Source organism: Sapajus apella, unplaced genomic scaffold, assembly GCF_009761245.1.
Source record: "Sapajus apella isolate SASKATOON/1434 unplaced genomic scaffold, GSC_monkey_1.0 scaffold21, whole genome shotgun sequence".
Lineage (NCBI taxonomy): Eukaryota > Metazoa > Chordata > Mammalia > Primates > Cebidae > Sapajus > Sapajus apella.
The window spans coordinates 21,628,595-21,646,681 of record NW_022436961.1 but is presented as its reverse complement, the minus strand read 5'-3'; the positions used below and the strand labels follow the sequence as shown (position 1 = coordinate 21,646,681).

General features: G+C 38.6%; 1 protein-coding gene and 1 non-coding gene across 3 annotated transcripts in view; one reads left to right on the top strand and one right to left on the bottom strand.

The window, feature by feature from the left end:
• PSD3 (pleckstrin and Sec7 domain containing 3) overlaps window positions 1-18,087 on the top strand; it is a 526,477-nt gene that overhangs the window by 95,932 nt on the left and 412,458 nt on the right. The gene's annotated exons all lie outside the window — the stretch shown is intronic.
• On the bottom strand, window positions 7,915-8,068 carry LOC116558566. Its single transcript, XR_004272070.1, has one exon. It is a non-coding gene; the product is annotated as a small nucleolar RNA SNORA62/SNORA6 family (small nucleolar RNA).

Sequence of the window (18,087 nt, the reverse complement as noted above, 5' to 3'; positions counted from 1 at the left end):
TTTTAGTAGAGACGGGGTTTCACCATGTTGACCAGGATGGTCTCGATCTCTTGACCTCGTGATCCACCCGCCTCGGCCTCCCAAAGTACTGGGATTACAGGCTTGAGCCACTGCGCCCGGCCACAATTTTTTTTTTAAATATATAATTTAAGTTCTGAGATACATGTGCAGAATGTGCAGGTTTGTTACGTAGGTATACACATGCCCTGGTGGTTTGCTGTACCCATCAACCCGTCATCTACATTAGGTATTTTTCCTAATGCTATCCCTCCTCTAGCCACTACCCCCATAATAGGCCCCAGTATGTGATGTTCCGCTCCCTGTGTCTATGTGTTCTCATTGTTCAACTCCTACTTGTGAGTGAGAACATGTGGTGTTTGGTTTTCTGTTCTTATGTTAGTTTGCTGAGAATGATGGTTTCCAGCTTCATCCATATCCCTACAAAGGACATGAAGTCACCCTTTTTTTATGACTGCATAGTATTCCATGAATTTTAAAACATGAGAAGTTGAATAGAGACTGTCTGAAAAAGAATGCCTACAGAACCCAAGCTACCTTTACCTGGAGCCACAACCATGCAGGCTGCTGTTTATTAGAACACAGTGACAGTCACGTGGTGAGCTCGGCCCTGACTCGCAGTCAGTTTTGAGCTCCCATGGCAAAATGGCAGGCTCCATTCCAACAAGCACTCACATTCTGGGGCAAACACCTGCTTTTTATTCTATGTCATTTTTCCATTGCTGTAGACTTGTAAAACGATGATTAAGAGAATTTCAGAAACCAAAGTTATTTTCCCTGCTCTTATTTGCATATTTCTGTTTGTTAAAAGTTTCTAAGGTAAAAAAGTCCTCAAAGTTTGGGGACTGTCTTCCATACCTCAAGTCAATAATTTTTAAACATGTGATAGTGTCATTAAAGTTCTTGTGAATAATGTTTTAAGTAGTGTAATTGGAAATAGAGCTCTGGAGGAGCTTGGCATGGGGGTTGGGTGAGCATTTTTGAGTTGGGTAATTAGGCAGCTACAACCATGTAGAACAGAAGTGATGATTAGACTAATTAGGAAAGCCATTTCATAAGTGCTATGGGAGACCCACGGGCAATGGCCTAGAAATGCCGCCTTCCCTGATTTATTTGATTGATGAAAAGCAGGTTTTCCACTTGTGGGCTTATTTATTTTTTAGAGATTTGTTTGCCTCATTTTTATCTGTTTCAGTTTTTTTTTCCAAGATTACAGAGAAGCAGGCGTGTCTTAATCACAGTTTTCGGATAGGGCTTTTGTGCTTTTGCTTTCATTCCCTTCACTACACGATTCCAGTGCAGATTTTTCAGGGCACTTTTAGTCAAATCTTTGTACAGGACTCACATATTTTATTTAGTCAGAATTCAATTCAAGCAGCTTTTCTAGTAAAAGGCCTCTTGTACCACCATGCCTGGCTAATTTTGTATTTTTAGTAGAGACAGGGTTTCTCTATGTTGGTCAGCCTGGTCTTGAACTCCTGACCTCAGGTAATCCGCCTGCCTCAGCCTCCCAAAGTGTTAGGATTACAGGTGTGAGCCACTGTACCCAGCCTCTTTTTGGTCACCTTTATACATCTAATTTATTCATGTATATATATTTTTTATAACATTCATTGGTGCTTACTGTGTGCCAAGCACTATTAAATGCAAGGGATTTGAAGATATCTAGCAGTTAAAGGCTTTATTTTGTTCAATTTTATTGCCCCAGTTGCCAACATGGTGTTTGGCTTGTGGTAGGTACTATGTAAATATTTGTTGAAAGAATGAGCATGTTAAAGGCTAGGCCTTGTTTTGTACACTCTGATTTAACTTATACAGTTGCAACGCATTTTGCAAAATGGCTTTATTCTTTTTCTTTCTTTTTCTTTTTCTTTTTTTTTTTTTTTGAGACAAGGTCTTGCTCTGTTGCACAGGCTGGAGTGCAGTGGTGCAATCACGGCTCACTGCCGCCTCAACCTCTTTGGCTCAGGTGATCCTCTCACCTCAGCCTCCCATATAGCTAGGACTACAGGCACATGCCACCACACCTGGCTAATTTTTAAAAATTTTTTGTAGAGATAGGGTTTCGCTCTGTTGCCCAGGCTGGTCTTGAACTCCTGGCTTCAAGGGATCCTCTGCCTTGGACTTTCAAAGTGCTGGGATTACAGGCAGATTGTTTTTTTAAAGAAAACAAGTTTCTATAAAATAAATCTATTTCCTGGTAGTTTTAAAATTTAAGCTAAACCTGGTAGTTTTAAAATTTCTTCTATAACAATAAATAAAACCAGGAGTGTTATTGATCTTTTAAAAATAAAAGTGTGGAGTGAAAACGTTTTGCCAAATTATAATCTAGCATTAGGTATAGTTTGCAGATCACTGTTATGCATAGTATGTTGTTTGACTCCCTGTGATAGCTCCCTTAACCCATTTATGCCAGAAGTTGCAAATTTTTTTTGCAAAATAATCAGACCTTGACAATGACCTTGAGCAGTAGGATATGAATAACACCCACAAGCTTAGCGCTCCAATAGTGGAATACTAGGCATAAATGGCTTATAGTAGGCCCAGAGTGTATGAGATCCTGAAATGTGAGTTGATTTTCCTCAAGTCCCCATGGATTAGCCATGGGGACAAGTTCCTCATCTGCTCATTCCTGGATCCTTGTTCTGCCTCATCTTGGTCTTCTTTTAATGGAGTACTCTCTTTTGTACCCACTTGGCAAATGGCTAAAATTAGCCCATTGGGTTTAAAGAGTCCTTTAGGGGCATTCAGTGATAGGTGAACTGTCTAACTCTTCAAAAACAGCAATAGTGATATATCTGCTAACCAGATAAAGAAAAATAGCACCAGCACTATTAAAAAATGCTTGTGAGATTTTTTTTTCAAATATTGAACTTTTTTTTTTTTTTTTTTTTTTTTTGCTGATTTGTCTATTTTATCTCAAGAAAGAGCTGATGGACTTCATAAGAATGCGTAGTGAAGCAGAAAAAGCCAGAGAGAACTTCTTGAATTCTCTGATCCTTGAGTGTATTTTTCTGATACAAAAATGGCCTTGCAAACGTGTCTCGGGAATTAAATCAAAAACACAGTGCAGCTCATATGAAGTACCCAGTACTTGATAGCAAAGACAAAATAAAAACCCAAACAAATACAAGTAAAAAACTTAACAGCAAGGGGTGAAAACAATTTATGTGCCTTTGAAAATTTTATAACTGAAATTCTAATTACAGTAATTTATATCTATTCATTAATGCAATTGCTCCAAAGACCTCTACTATTAACCCAATTTCAGTTATTCTCTGTATGTGAAAGCATCAAAATTATTTTCTTTTTAAGATAAAACTCCTAAATTCATTTTGATCCTGAATAATTAATCTAAATTAATGAGGTTTTGTTATATCCTTATCCAATGTGTATTTAAGGATCTATTGCTGTGCTACCCTACATTTTGTGTCCTAGGAATGTTAGATACAACTGTAATCCTGCTCTTTAGATAGAACTTTGAGTAATAAAGTGAGATAGAATACTGACAGCAAACTTTGATAATAAAGTGTAATTATAATATAGTACTACTAATTTAGAGTTAGAAAGTGTCCATTAAAAAAAGTATTCATCAATATCCAAACTAAACAGGAAATATTTAATTGGCTTCTAGGAAAATGAAATACATCATTCTAATTTTTTAATATTTAGAAAGAAAAGTTCTCATTACAACTTAAAAATGATTTTTTTTCCTGATAATTGCCATTGACTTCATTGAAATGTCTCCTTTTAGTAGTCAAATCCCAGAAGAAAATGCTATTTTTAGGAGTATATTTAACTGAAAAAGCTCATATTTCTATTCAAGTTTAGGAAATTATTCTTGACAAAATTATTCTGGCCTCCCAAATGGTAGGATTACAGGCATGAGCCCCTGTGCCTGGCCATTCAGTGATTTTTGATGCCACTCTTGTAATTGCTTTGGGACACCAAGAACTGTATCCATGCAAGATGGAGAACTTAATAAATGTTGTATGTTTTGACTGCTCCATGACTAGATACAACATTGTGAAATTAATCCAATTCATAAATCTATAATGGCTTCTAAGTGTTCAAGTGGAAGGAACAGTTGCATGTTTTTCACTTGAAATCAAAGAAATGATTAAGCTTAATGAGGAGGACGTGTTTAAGCCAGGTCAAAAGCTAGGTTTCCTGCACCAACAGTTAGCCAAATTATGAATGTAAGGGAAAAGTTCTTGAAGGAAATTCAAAGTGCTACTTTGGTGAATACATGAATGATAAGAAAGCAGAAGCCTTATTGCTGATATGGAGCAAATTTGAGTCATCTGAAAGGAAGATCAAATTGCTACAACATTCACTTCAAAGAAAACCTAATACAGAGCGAGCCTTCAATTCTGTGAAGGTTGAGAGAAGTAGAGGTAAGGAAGCGGCAGAAGAAAAGTTGGAAGCTAGCAGACATTGGTTCATATGGTTTTAGAAAGGAGGCTACCTTTATGACATAAAGGTGAAGCAGCAATTGCTGATGTAGAAGTTGCATCAAGTTATGCAGAAGATCTAGCTAAGATGATTGATGAGCGAGGCTAAACATCAGAGTTTCAATGTAGACAAAACATCCTTCTATTGGGAAAAGATGCCGCCTGGAATTTACATAGCTACAGAGAAGTCAGTGCCTGGCTTCAAAGCTTCAAAAGACAGGCTGACTCTTGTTAGGGGCTAATGCAGCTGGTGACTTGAAGTTGAAGCTATTGCTCATTTACCATTCTAAAAATCCTAGGGCCCTTCAGAATTATGCTAGATCTACTCTCCCTGTGCTCTCTAAACGCACTCTGGATGGGCTAATGCAGCTGGTGACTTGAAGTTGAAGCCGTTGCTCATTTACCATTCTAAAAATCCTAGGGCCCTCCAGAATTATGATAGAGCACTCTGCCTGTGCTCTATAAATCAAGCCTGGATGACAAGACATCTATTGACAGCATGGTTTACTGAATATTTTAAGCCAACTGTTGAGGCCTACTGCTTAGAAAAATAATTATTTCAAAATCTCACTGCTCTTCAACAATGCACCTAGTCACCCAAGAGCTCTGATGGAAATCTACACGGAGATGGATGTTGTTTTCATGTCTGTTAACACAGCATCCATTCTGCAGCCAATGGATCAAAGAGTAATTTTAACTTTTAAGTCTTATTATTTAAATAAAAATATATTTCTTAAGTCTGTAGCTGCCATAGATAGTAATTTCTCTGATGGAAGTTGGGCAAAGTCAATTGAAAGCCTTATGAAAAGAATTTACCATTCTAGATGCCATTAAAACATTTGTGATTCATGGGAGTGCATCAAAATACTAACATGAACAGGAGTTTGGAAAAAGTTGATTCCAACCCTCATGGATGACTTTAGAGGTAAGTTTAAGACTGCAGTGGAGAAAGTAGCTACAAATTTGGTAGAAATAGCAAGAAAACTAGAATTAGAAGTAGAGCTTGATGATATGACTGAATTACTACAATTTCATGATGAAACATTAGTGGATGAGGAGTAGCTTCTTATGAATGAACAAAGAAAGGTGTTTCTTGAGATGGGATTTACTCCTGGTGAAGATGCTGTGAGCATTGTTCAGATGACAACAAAATATTAAAATATTGCATAAAGTTAGTTGATAAAGCAGGGGTAGGGATTGAGAGGAATGACTTCAGATTTGTTCTGTTGTGGGTAGAATGCTATCAAACAACATTATATGCTACAGATAAATCTTTTGTCTTAAGAGACCATCGATGTGGCAAACTTCTTTTGTGTCTTATTTTGTAAATTGCCATAGCCACCCCAACCTTCAGCAGCTACCACCCTGATCAGTCAGCAGCCATCAACATTGAGGCAAGACCCTTCACCAGCAAAAAAATTACAACTTACTGAAGCCTTGGATGAGTGTCAGTATTTTTTTTTAGCAATAAAGTATTTTTAATCCAGATGTGTACATTGACGTTGTTTTATTTTTAGACATAATGCTCTTCCACAGTTAACAGACCGCAGTATAAACAACTTTTGTATTCACTGTGAATCACTGGTGTGATTCACTTTATTGTGATATTTGCTTTATTGTGATACTCGCTTTATTGTCGTTGTCTGGAATTGAACCCATACAACCTCTGGAGTATGCTTGTATAGACAGAATCTTAACAGGACGTATTCTAAATACTTTTCAAGTGCTAGCTTACTTAATCCTTGTAACAATCTGAGGAGTTTGTTTTATGGTTTTCTCTATTTTCCAAAGACAGAGGGACATTAAGTATCTTGTCCAAGGTCAGCCACTAGTAAGTGATAGAATCTGGACTTGAATTCATTTAGTCTGGCACTGGAGCCTGTACTCTTTAAATCACCATGGTAGTCTTTCTGCTTCAGTAATGAGTGGACTTTGTATTTTTTTATGTGGTTGGGGGGGTGATCTGTGACCTTCCTTGCTTGTTTCCTGATTTCCATATTTTGAAACCACCATATTTCATTCATCTTTTCATTCAGCAAATATTTATTGAGAATCCATTATGTGGTGCTGTGGGTTAGCAGTATCCATGTGGACTGTTATATGTTACAGCTTAGGTGCCCAACAGTCATTGACTTTTGTAGCGTAATGTCTAGGAGGGAAGATAGGTATAACCAAGGGAAACTCACTGGGGAAAGAGGCAGGGATCAGGGAGCAGAGGTGCAAAGAACTCTCTAAAACTTGGACCTGAGAGGTGTAAAAGATTTAGCCAGGTTGGGAAGGAGGTGTAAGAAGAAGAGGGTGGTATTCCAGTTAGGGGTAGCAGCCAAGTTCAGAGACTAGAGATTGGAAGCTGTGGAAAGAGTTCAGAGAACTGAATTAGGTTCAATGTGGCTGATGCACTCCGTGTTTTGAATTAGGAGTGGGGATGGTGAAGGGTGTAAACAGTATTAAAGTGTTCTAAGATCAGGCAGAAGAGCAAAATAACTGATTAACTTCACACTTTGGTCAGTTGGATATATTTATCATAATTTCTAGGAGAATGAAAGCCTAAAAGCAGAGTGTATAACATCTAAACTTGTGTATGTATGAAGGAAAAGAGGGAATAATACAAACCAAACGCAATCAAAAGGAGGCAAGAAAAGAGAGAAAGATAAAACAGATGAGATGAATAGCACAAATAAGATGGTAGATGTAAACTCCAATGTGTTTGTAATTATATTAAATGTGTTTGTTCTAAATGTGCCAATTAAAAGATAAAGACTGATAAAACCAAGCCAGCCAACCAACCAACCAACCAACCAACGAACCAAGCTAGATGCTACTTTCACCTGACACAGAGGGAATACCTCTAGGAGATGAGAAATGACAAGAGGTGACAATGAGATAAGCTACCTCCATCTCCTTCCCTGTCTGTCTACCCTAGAAGCCACCACATTCTTAAGAAAGCCACCGGACTTCCCACTGTAAGTGCAGTGGAGGTGGTCCTGGGAGGTTAGCAGTGTCTGGGTTACTCAGGTGTGGCTTTTCTACCAGCTTGTGAGCAACTTTATGGCAGAGGTGGAGTCTCCCTCACATTCCTCGTACTTTCCTTAGTGTTTGGCATGCAGCAGGCCTTTAAGTAGCATTTATCATGTGTGTGCATTTGATTTCCATGTAAGATTGTAAACTCTTTGCAGGTAGAGAACCTGTTAAACCTTTGAGTTTTTTAATAATATCTGCTAAAACATAGATCAGTGTATAATGAGTGATTCTTATTTAATTCTTTTAAGATTAAATCTGATTTCTATGTAAGGATACTGTTCCACCTCTCAGTGATTTGAAGATTTGTTTCCACAGCAGAGGAGAAACAAAAACTACTTTCTGCAATAAGAACCTGGTAACTACTTTTGCATAAGTAGATTTTACAGTAGAAGAGTATATTCTTTTTTCTTTTCTTACTTTTAGTTGTAGCGAGAATTTCTGTTAAACTCCACTCACTGGACCAGAGATTCTTGTGGCTTTAGTGAAAAACTTGTCCCTTGCATAGCACACTATCTACACTTGCGGGTTCATTGGCCAGTCAGTGGCCTCAACTCTGAGCTCTAACAAGAAGAATATATTCTTTTTTATTTTAAAGAGCGTGATGTATTTACTATCAAAATAAATGCTTCACTCATGTATAAGCTGTAATAAAATATTGGTAGTAAAATAATAAAAATATTTTTCTTGGAAGAACTATTGTACAGACCATATCAAAACAGCAATTTCTTTTTTTGGAATGAAAGATACTATTGATTCTGTTAATCCAAATGCCAAAAGTTCTCTAGTTGATTAAGAATGTGCTGCCTAAGAGAAAACTCAGTTGGCGTCATGTAAGAGCTGCTCATTATGAATAGAAAGTAATTACATAATCCAAAGTAAAAGCAAGTCATTCTGTTTTTAATTACAGTGTATAAAAATTAAAACATGGACCCAGGGTCTAGTTGGATATACTTCTTGGCAATAGATATTTTGGAAACATGCAGTGAAAAATACAATAAAGTTGGCTATATGCTGACCACCCCCCAGTGTCCTGGTGGTTTCCTGTTTAGTGACTGTATTCAGGTATTGTGAAATCACAGAATTTTAAAGCAGAAAAAGATCTCAGAAGTCTTTTCTTAGCCATTCATCCTCCAGATGAGAAAATAAGCCCACAGCAGTGAAGGGATTATACTGATGTCATATAGCAAACTTCAGAAGGAATGTAGGCATCTGGACTCCTGACTGTCTTTCTTTGAGACTGAACTGCTTCACTGCTGCCTGGAAGCTCTTCTGTGGTTGTGGCCTCTTGCTGGCCTTAGTGTAGTGATAAGGGATTGGGTATGAGGGTTAAGGGTGGGAGAAAGGAAGGGAGAGAGATTGAAAGAGAGATGAGTTATTGTCATTGAGAAGGATTGAGAGATGGAGACAGAGAAGATGATAAAGAAAGAAGTATGTCTGCTTTGCTCTATCTCAGAATTGGTACCAGTAAAGCAGTACTCTGAAGCAGTGTCAGCCTGAATGTTGAGGTGTGGGAACATTCTATACCTGTCGCTCGCTCCTCCTCATCCCTGCGCTGTAAATCCCATCTTGAGGTTACTGTGTCTGTGCTTGTTGCCTGTAGTCCAGTCCAACCGTAGACGTAGCTGTCTCAGGTTATGGAGAGATGTTAAGCAGAGAAGAGGCAAATTGAAATGTGCATGTTTTATAATTCATTATTTTTCAGATTTTTTGAATCTTAGCGAAAGGATTTCCTGAGTATAACCTCATGTTTCCCTTTCTACTTGCAAATCTGAACAAAATCCTGTGACCTTTCTTGCTTACTCAGAGCTGGACATTTTAAGATAAGTCAGTGCAAATTGATTTTCAGAAAGTATTTTGAATGCTTCAGTTATCTTTCCCAGTTCACTCAGAGTCTGTTATGGATTTGCTTCTGTGAAAACATGTTGAAACCCAGTGTGTGGACGTGGAGTGTTGCCTTTAGCCTTGCCAGGGGTGCTCTCTGGACTTTTCAGCAAGCTTCAGCTCTGAGCTGTGTTACCTCCTTTGGCTCCTGTTACGATTACCTGGGGCTAGATTCTGGCTTTTAAATCCCTCCCTGAAGTCAGGTGGGAGCCTGGCCCAATGGAGAATGGCAGTCTTAGCTGCTGATGATCAGTTGCTGTTTTCCTTGCTAGTGTCATGATATTGAACATATGGGTTCTCAGTAAAACATGTACTGTTTACTTGTTTTTACTAAAGTCCATCTCTGGTGACATCATTGGAAGCCTCTCAATTTAACCTCTTCCTTTGTAGCTTCAATGGTAGGAAATAAATTATGACAGTTAAAATCTTACTGCATAAGTAATGTGTGTTGATTTTAGGAAAATCAGAAAATAGGGATAAGTAAAAAGAAGAAAATATAAATGATTTAGAATCTATCTCCCAGAGAGACAACTGGTAACATTTTAGTGCATAGATAAATGTTTAATGTACATTTATTTACATAACATTAACTATATTTTAATAAAAATGACTTTGGGTTGTGTATACTGTTTTGTACTAACGTTTCTCATATGACATGTTTATACATCTCTCATATGAGTAAATACAATTTTCTATTTTCAAAAAACAAATCTCTCATTATTTTTTTAAATACGGATAAGTATAAAGAAAATATGAAGGCTCATTATCTCTCAATCCATGTGACATGTTAAAACGATTAGTAATAAAGCAAGTAACGTTAGTTGGTTTCTGACTATATGCCAGGGGGACTGTTTTACCTGTTAGCTCCTTTAATCCCCAGAAAAGCCATAAGAAGTAGTTGCTATTATTAATCCTGTTTTACAGATGAGGATACTGGGCTAAGTATTTAAGACAGTTCCCAAAGCCATACAGCTAATAGGAAATGAGGTCAGATAGTTTGGCTCAAGAGCCCATTTCTTTTCCTTTTTTTTTTTTTTTTTTGAGATGGGGTGTGGCTCTGTTGCCTAGGCTGGTATATGGTGGCGCAATTTTGGCTCACTGCAACCTCTCCCTTCTGGGCTCAAGCAATTCCCTTGCCTCAGCCTCCTGGGGAGCTGGGGTTATAGGCATGTACCACCACACCTAGCTAATTTTTGTATTTTTAGTTGAAATGGCATTTCGCCATGTTGGCTAGCCTGGTCTTGAACTCCTGACCTCAAGTGATCCACTCATCATTTCTTAACCACACACATACTGTTAGACTTTAAAAACAAAGTTGATAGTCTTTCTCGATTTTTAAAAAATCTCCCTCTGTCAGCATGTCTACCTCATTCTCTTTAACAGCCACATAGACGTCCATTGTATACTTTCATTGAACTATCCCCTTCACTACTGATGGACAATTTGGTTGTTTTCAGATATTTGCAGTTACAAGCAATGCAGCAATATTCTTATACTAATGCTACTGTTTATTGAGTGATAAAATCAGTTACTATGGGTAAATGCGTAGAACAGTGCCTGCTACATAGTAAGATCAGTGATTTCTATTGTTGTTGGTAATACTATGTGCCATGCACTATGCTAGAATTTAATTCTCAAAATATCCCTATGAGGTAGATACTGTTATTATCCCTGTTTTATGCTGGAAGACATTAAGAAAGACATAATGAGTTTAAACCATTCTTGTGTCATATAGTAAGTGAAATCTGTGATGTGAACCCTTTTGGAACTTGTGGTCTTGACTACTCCTGTTTATATATACCCAGCTTTAAGGACGTCAGAGATGGATGAAGCCCTGGGATCAGCAAATGTTAGTAATGTCCACATGTGCTCCCACCACGAGGATATGAAATTGCCTGTGTCAATATCCCTTTCTAGTCCTGGATATCGCAGATGCTACAGTTTTTAATTGGTGAAAAATAGTATTTCAATATAATCTGTAATTTAATAATAAGGTTGCGCAATGTATCTTTATGGGGCATTTGTTTTTCTTTTTTTGTAAACTGTCTTTATTCATGGTTTTATTGGATAGTTTTATTTTTAATGATTTTATGAGCTCTCGGTAAAATAGAGAAATTAGCTTTTGAATTCTCATATGCATTGCAAATGTCTTTCTAATATAAGCATTTTAATGATTATATTTTACATTTTATGGTGATATTATAGTTTATGTGAATGGTGGGACTTTCATTCTTTCCAGTCTTTCATTACAATGCTGTCAAGAACATCCACTTATTATTTTCTCAGGAAATTTCTTAGAAGAGTAAATGGTGGATGGAAGGGAATATACATTTTTAAAATGTTGATTCATATTTTCTGTCTCTCTCAAAGGATGACAAAAGTGCATTGACCATCAGGGTATGACAGGGTGCCTATTTCTTAATAGCCAATTATATTACATGGTATTATTTAAAAATCAAGGCCAATTGTAGTTTTTCGATTATGAGTTAAGATTGAAACGTTTTCCATTTTATTTGCAGTTAGTATTTTTTCCTTTGTGAATTGCCTGTTCATGCCTTAAGAAGGATTTTGACTACATGTGCATTTTTTTTTCCAGAGGAATATATGTACAATTTTTAAAATTTTATAAAATCAGTTATTTAACAGTGGAATGAGCATTCCCAACACTGATGGTATTAGAGCAGAAGTCAAGATACTGGAACTGTTTAAGGAAAGGAATGAATGTTTATTAATTTAGTATCATAAGTCTTTTACTCTTTCTGTTTTAATCTTATAAACAACAAGGGACTTAAGCCAGTGACTTACCTATAGTTCCATAGTTGTAAATGGTAGAAATAGGCTACGAACCTTCTATGCCTGACTTTGAGCACATTCCTTTAATAGCCTTCTACTCCTGAGCCACACATAATCACATTAGTAGTAAGTTAGCTGGTTGAAACCTATGGTACATATTGGCAAAAAAAAAAAAAAAGAAAGAAAAGAAAATTTCAGAAAATGTCTATCTAGAAATCTTTTGTGCATTTCAGAAACTTGGTGTTCTTTTATTTTTATTTTTCAGCAACTAAGTACCCTGCTATATTAGGAACATAGAAAACAGGTGGGGACTAGGCCAAGACCTTTTCCTCTTCCCCTCCTTCCAATCCTTGTCCTTTTTTAAATCTTTGCTTCCCACCTGCCACCCAGCAGGCCTCAGCAGTACAGGGAGTGAAACCTCTACCATCTCTTGTTCTCTCCTCTCTGTTGTGTTTCTCTTCACGCTCTGGTACTTAGAATGTTGCTTTTTCTATTTCTTCAATGCCATGGCCACAGTACATAGTAACTGCTTTCCTTCTGGTCAAGGAAAAAGATTTTGTACTTTTCTTTTCTTTTGACCTGTTTGTAATTAACACTGTAGTCCACCCTTTCCTCCAGTGAAAAGCCAGGAAGTACTAAACTGTAGTCAAGACTGCAGGACCTGCTGGATGTATAGCTAGCGAGTCTTCTGTGCTCCTTTGCAGCAGCTTAAACCCAAGCCCATCCTGATCATTGACTCTAAAACAGCAGTCATTACATTCTCCATCCCTGTTTCTCTGCCCCATCACTGTTTTTTTTTTGACTTGATATGTTATGTTGGAGGTTGGTTCCTTCAGTCTTCCTTCACCAGAATGTGGAGTCCAGAGGAATGGGGTTTCCTTTGGCTCATTGCCCTGTGTGTGTGTTCCCTGGGACTAGCATGTAGTGGGGTCCATAGTTCTTGCCAAATGGCCACAGGACTTGGTAGTGGAAAGCCTAATTTCCTTTCATAGGGTTTGCTCTCCTTGTGTCTTTTTCTCTCTTAAAGGTAGTGTTTAGATTATATGTGGCCCTCTCTGGGAAATGTGGTCGGCTTCAGAGGATTTTTTTTTTTTTGGAGGCGGAGTCTCACTCTGTTGCCCAGCCTGGAGTGTAGTGGCGCAATCTTGGCTCACTGAAACCTTTGCCTCCTGGGTTCAAGTGATTCTTCTGCGTGGGCCACCATGACTGGCTATTTTTTGTAGTTTTAGTAGAGACAGAGTTTTGCCATATTGGCCAGGCTGTTCTCAAACTCCTGACCTCATGATCTGCCTGCCTTGGCCTCCCAAAGTGCTGGGATTACAGGCGTGGGCCACCTCACCCGGCCAGCTTCAGAGGATTTTGAAGTCCATTAGATCCCAGGGCCTGAGTCAAGTCAGAGCCTAGCTGAAGTGGATTATAATTGACATAAAAGATTTGCATTTGAAATAACTCAGAGGTTGGTTTGAATCCTGTTCCACACATTTTTAGTTCCTGTCTAAGTTTGAGGAAGGCTTTTTGAGCCTGTTTCTTTATCTGTAACCTGGGCATAATAATGCCTACCTTGGCTTGAAGTGAAGATGAACTCTGACAATATATGGAAACAACTGGTACATGGAAAAATAAGTGATGGTGGTATTATGGTTATTAGTATTTTAGTTTTCTTCTGTGTGACTTTCTATTGGTAAATGGAGTTGTTTACTCATTTGTATTGTAGGCTACTCAATGTAATGGTTAAAAGCTGTATCTGGTGGCTTTGGAGTTTGATGGACTAGGATCCTGTCCTTTTGCCCCTTAACAGCAATGTGACATTGTGCAAGAGGAAGCCTCCATTTGTAAAGAACAATAAATGGCCATAATATTAGTATATGCCTCAGACTGGACAGAAAGATTTGATCAGCACAAAGTTTGGGTCATAGTAAGTAAGTCCTTAGTAACTCATATTCTATAGTTTAATAATAGCAGAATGAAGGAAGCTTAAACTTCATCTAACTCTTCAACTCTAGTTCTCCCACTTCATTTCTAATTCTGCCTTGTAGTGCAATCAAGATCAAATTGGTATCCTTTTCAGATACAGTCTTTCATATATTTAGAACTGAGTCCTGTTATGAACTGACTTGTGTCTCCCTAAAATTCACACATTCAAGTCCTAACCTGTAGTGTGCTGACTGTATTTGGAGGAAGGGCCTTTGAGGAGGTAATTAAGGTTAAATGGGATCATAAGGGTGGGCTCCTAATCCAATAGGACTGGTGTTCTTCTAAGAAGAGGAAGAAACACTGGAGTGTGTACACACAGAGGAAAGACCATGTGAGGACAAGAGCAAGAAGGTGGCTGTCTCCAAGCCAGGAAGAGAGCCGCCACCAGAAACCAACCCAGACGGCACTGTGCTCTTGGACTTCCAGCCTTCAGAACTTTGAGAAAAATGTCTATTGCTTAAGCCACTCACTCTGGTATCTTGTTATGGCAGCCTAAACAGACAAATATAAATCTCTTTTGTTTTCTTATGTCATCATCCCCATCTTGAGGGGGTTTTCGGATACTTCTTGCATCCTGGTCACCCTTGTCTTCGCACTTTCACGTGTCAGTGTTCTTTTAAAAATTGGAAACCCTGAGATGAACTCAGAATCCCCAGGCTGTCTGGGTGTTGGACACTGCCCTTACAGTAGAATCACTGATCCTGTGAGGAGGTTTATCCTTTGAATAAACCCTTAAGACTCAGCTCTACTCTATCAAGTATTTGGTCTATTATTTTTGTCCAAATTCAAAATTTTATCATGTTAATTTCAGCTTTTTTTTTTCCCCAGACTCTAGAAATCATTTTTTTGGAAACCAAGTTGGATAAGACCTTAGAAGTATGGCCCAGCCAGCCTACCCAATGTTGTTTTCCATGCTGTGTGTCTCAGTTTGAGCTGCTGTAGCAAATTACCGTAGATAGGGTGGCTTCAACAACAAACATTTATGTTTCACAGTCCTGGAGGCTGGAAGTTTGAGATTACAATCCTTGGTAATGTCCTCTTTATGGTTTATATGTGTCCTTACATGGTGTAAACACAGCTACCTAGTTTTCTGGCCTGTTCTTAAGAAGGCACTGATCCCATTTCGAGGGCTCCACCCTTATGACCTAATTACCTTACAAAGGCCATACCTCCAGATACCATCACATTGGGATTAGGGTTTTAATATATGAATTTTAGGGGAACACATGCAGCCCATTACTCTCTTCCTAGCAGTGACTGCCTCCATTGGTGGAGGTGCTGTTTTGTTGTGAAACTTGTTTCAGAGTAGGGTTTCTTCAAATGTTCCGAGGACTTAGCCGTGTTGAGTCAAAATCTGACCCTGTGATAACAGCTGCTCTTTGATCACATCTGTTTGTTTGTTTTTCCTACACCTGGCAGTCTCTTATAGACTCCCTGCCCCCGTCCTGTTATCTGTTCTAAACATTTTAACAGTGTTGTGTTTAGTATCATAGCAGAAAATCAATTCCATTTGTTTTTCACAAGCTGAAATTAGAAAGACAAATGGAGCTAGAAGTACATAAATAGAGTAGCAGCCTAATTGACAGAGAGATACTCTGTTTGGTTTGTTTTAATGAATAGCTTTCATCAGATCATTCTCTATGAAAATAGATTGAGGAAATAGGCTATTCATTCCTTATTATCTGAATCAGTAAGATTCATACCTTTCTTTGCTGTTTTAGATGATAGGCATTAAATCTTCATCTGAACTCTTTTATTTTTATTTTTTGAGACAGAGTCTTGCTCTGTTGCCCAGGCTGGAGTGTGGTGGCATGATCGCAGCTCACTGTAACCTCCGCCTCCCAGGCTCAAGCAATTCTCCTGCCTCAGCCTCCCAAGTAGCTGGGATTACAGGCATGTGCTACTATGCCCAGCTAATTTTATATTTTTAGTAGTGATGGGGTTTCACTGTGTTGGCCAGGCTGATCTTGAACTCCTGATCTCAAGTGATCTACCTGCCTTGGCCCCCGAAAGTGCTGAGATTACAGGTGTGACCGTGCCTGGCCTCTTTATACTATTTAGAACTGGAAGAGACCCAATGAATCCTATCTTCCATATCGCTCTGTGGCAAAATTATCTTTTTTTGTGGCCGATCCCCTTCCTTTTTGAGGGAATCAAAGGCATATGTGAGGTGGGACTCAACCTCCTTGTGCTGAAGCCAGGGGGCTGCAGCCTCCCTCCCCTACCTCTGGCCATCAGATTGGACATGTGATTTGAACACAGTCAATCTGACCCTTTCTGATATTATCTCAGGAGAGTGGGTCTGTCTCTAAAGACTCTAGGGGCCAGCTGGGCCAGTTGATGGGGCATTGTCCTGATGACAGTGTTCAGGCTCCAGAGCTCAGGTGCATGGGGGGTGGACTGTCCACTGATATGAGGCAGTGGTGGCTGCAGTGGCTTGGCCAGGCTGTGATGTGGCAGGACCTTGGCTGAGCTTTGCCCTACTTGCTCCCTCCTGAGCCTGGGTCCGGCCCTCCCAGAGAAAGGGAGCTTCCCAAAACCTTGCCAGTAAACACACACCTTTTCTGCCTAAACTAACTTGAGTCTGCTTTTTTTGTTGTTGTTTTTAACCTGTAACCTACACAGGAAGGTCCTTATTTGACTCTTTCAACTCGTGTCATAGGGTTCTGGGGTTTATTCATTCCTGCCTAAGCACATGTGTCTTAGGTCTGCATGGTCTCGTTAAGGAATGCATTCCCTGGGGTAGATAATTGCTATTTATGTGGCAGTTAGGAATTTTTTTCTCTTTTTTTTTTTTTTTTTGAGACAGAATCTTGCTCTGTTGCCCAGGCTGGCATGCAGTGACACGACCTTGGCTCACTGTAATCTCCACTTCCTGGGTTCAAGTGATTCTCCTGTCTCAGCCTCCCAAGTAGCTGAGACTACAGTTGCACACTACCACGCCCAGCTAATTTTTGTATTTTTAGTAGAGACAAGCTTCACCATGTTGGTCAGGTTGGTCTCGAACTCCTGACCTCAGGTGATCCACCCGCCTTGGCGTCCCAAAGTGTTGGGATTACAGGCATGAGCCACCACATCTGGGCCTCTCATCTTTAACTGATTGATTTTCAGAATACCATTCTAGGAAAGACTAAATGTTTTCGTCTTTTCAAAATGGGTGCTGTTAGGAGAAGGAAGATTGATAGGGAGCATGCTAGGATGTTGGCCTTTAGGACATGGGAAGTTATATAAAGGTGAAACTATGTCTGATTGTCTAGTAGGAAGATTACAGTTTAATTAGAAATGCTGAAATTTTTCCAGCACTTTAGGGAATTCATCGAATTGCAAATAAAAGAAAATAAGGAATGCTGGTTTGCTGGTGATTAGGTATATTGGGGGAAATGAGGTGGTTTTTTGTTTTTCCTTTTACTTAGCATTTATTTCTCTCTTCAAAAAAAAGAAAAAAGATGTTTACTACGTTTACTGTGCAAACAGGAATATACATAAGCTTTAAAAATTCTTAAAGCTATAGGTATTTTGGGCAGTGTTTTAAAAAATCCCTGTGGGGAGATTTAAAAAAAAATATTCATATGGAGACCATGTGTCTGTTGTGTCTACAGACCCATCACAATGGAACCATCATTTCCCCTGAATATTTGCTCCTCGTGACTAGAATTTTTGGACTTTGAAAGATCCTTGAGTTTACTTTCACTTACAGGTTTACAGGAATTCAGGTCTGTAGAGTATGATAGCCAAAGCTAATAGCTATGAGAGATCTCATATAATAATTTGAATATTGAATTTACCTAAAAATGAACATTTGAAAGATCAAGGAAATATCAGTAATGTGATCTTAAATTATTTTGCTAAACAAATAAGGTATAGTGACCTCTTTTTAGAAATGGCCAATAATATCTAGCACTTTGGGAGGCTGAGGCGGGTAGATCATGAGTTCAGGAGATAAAGA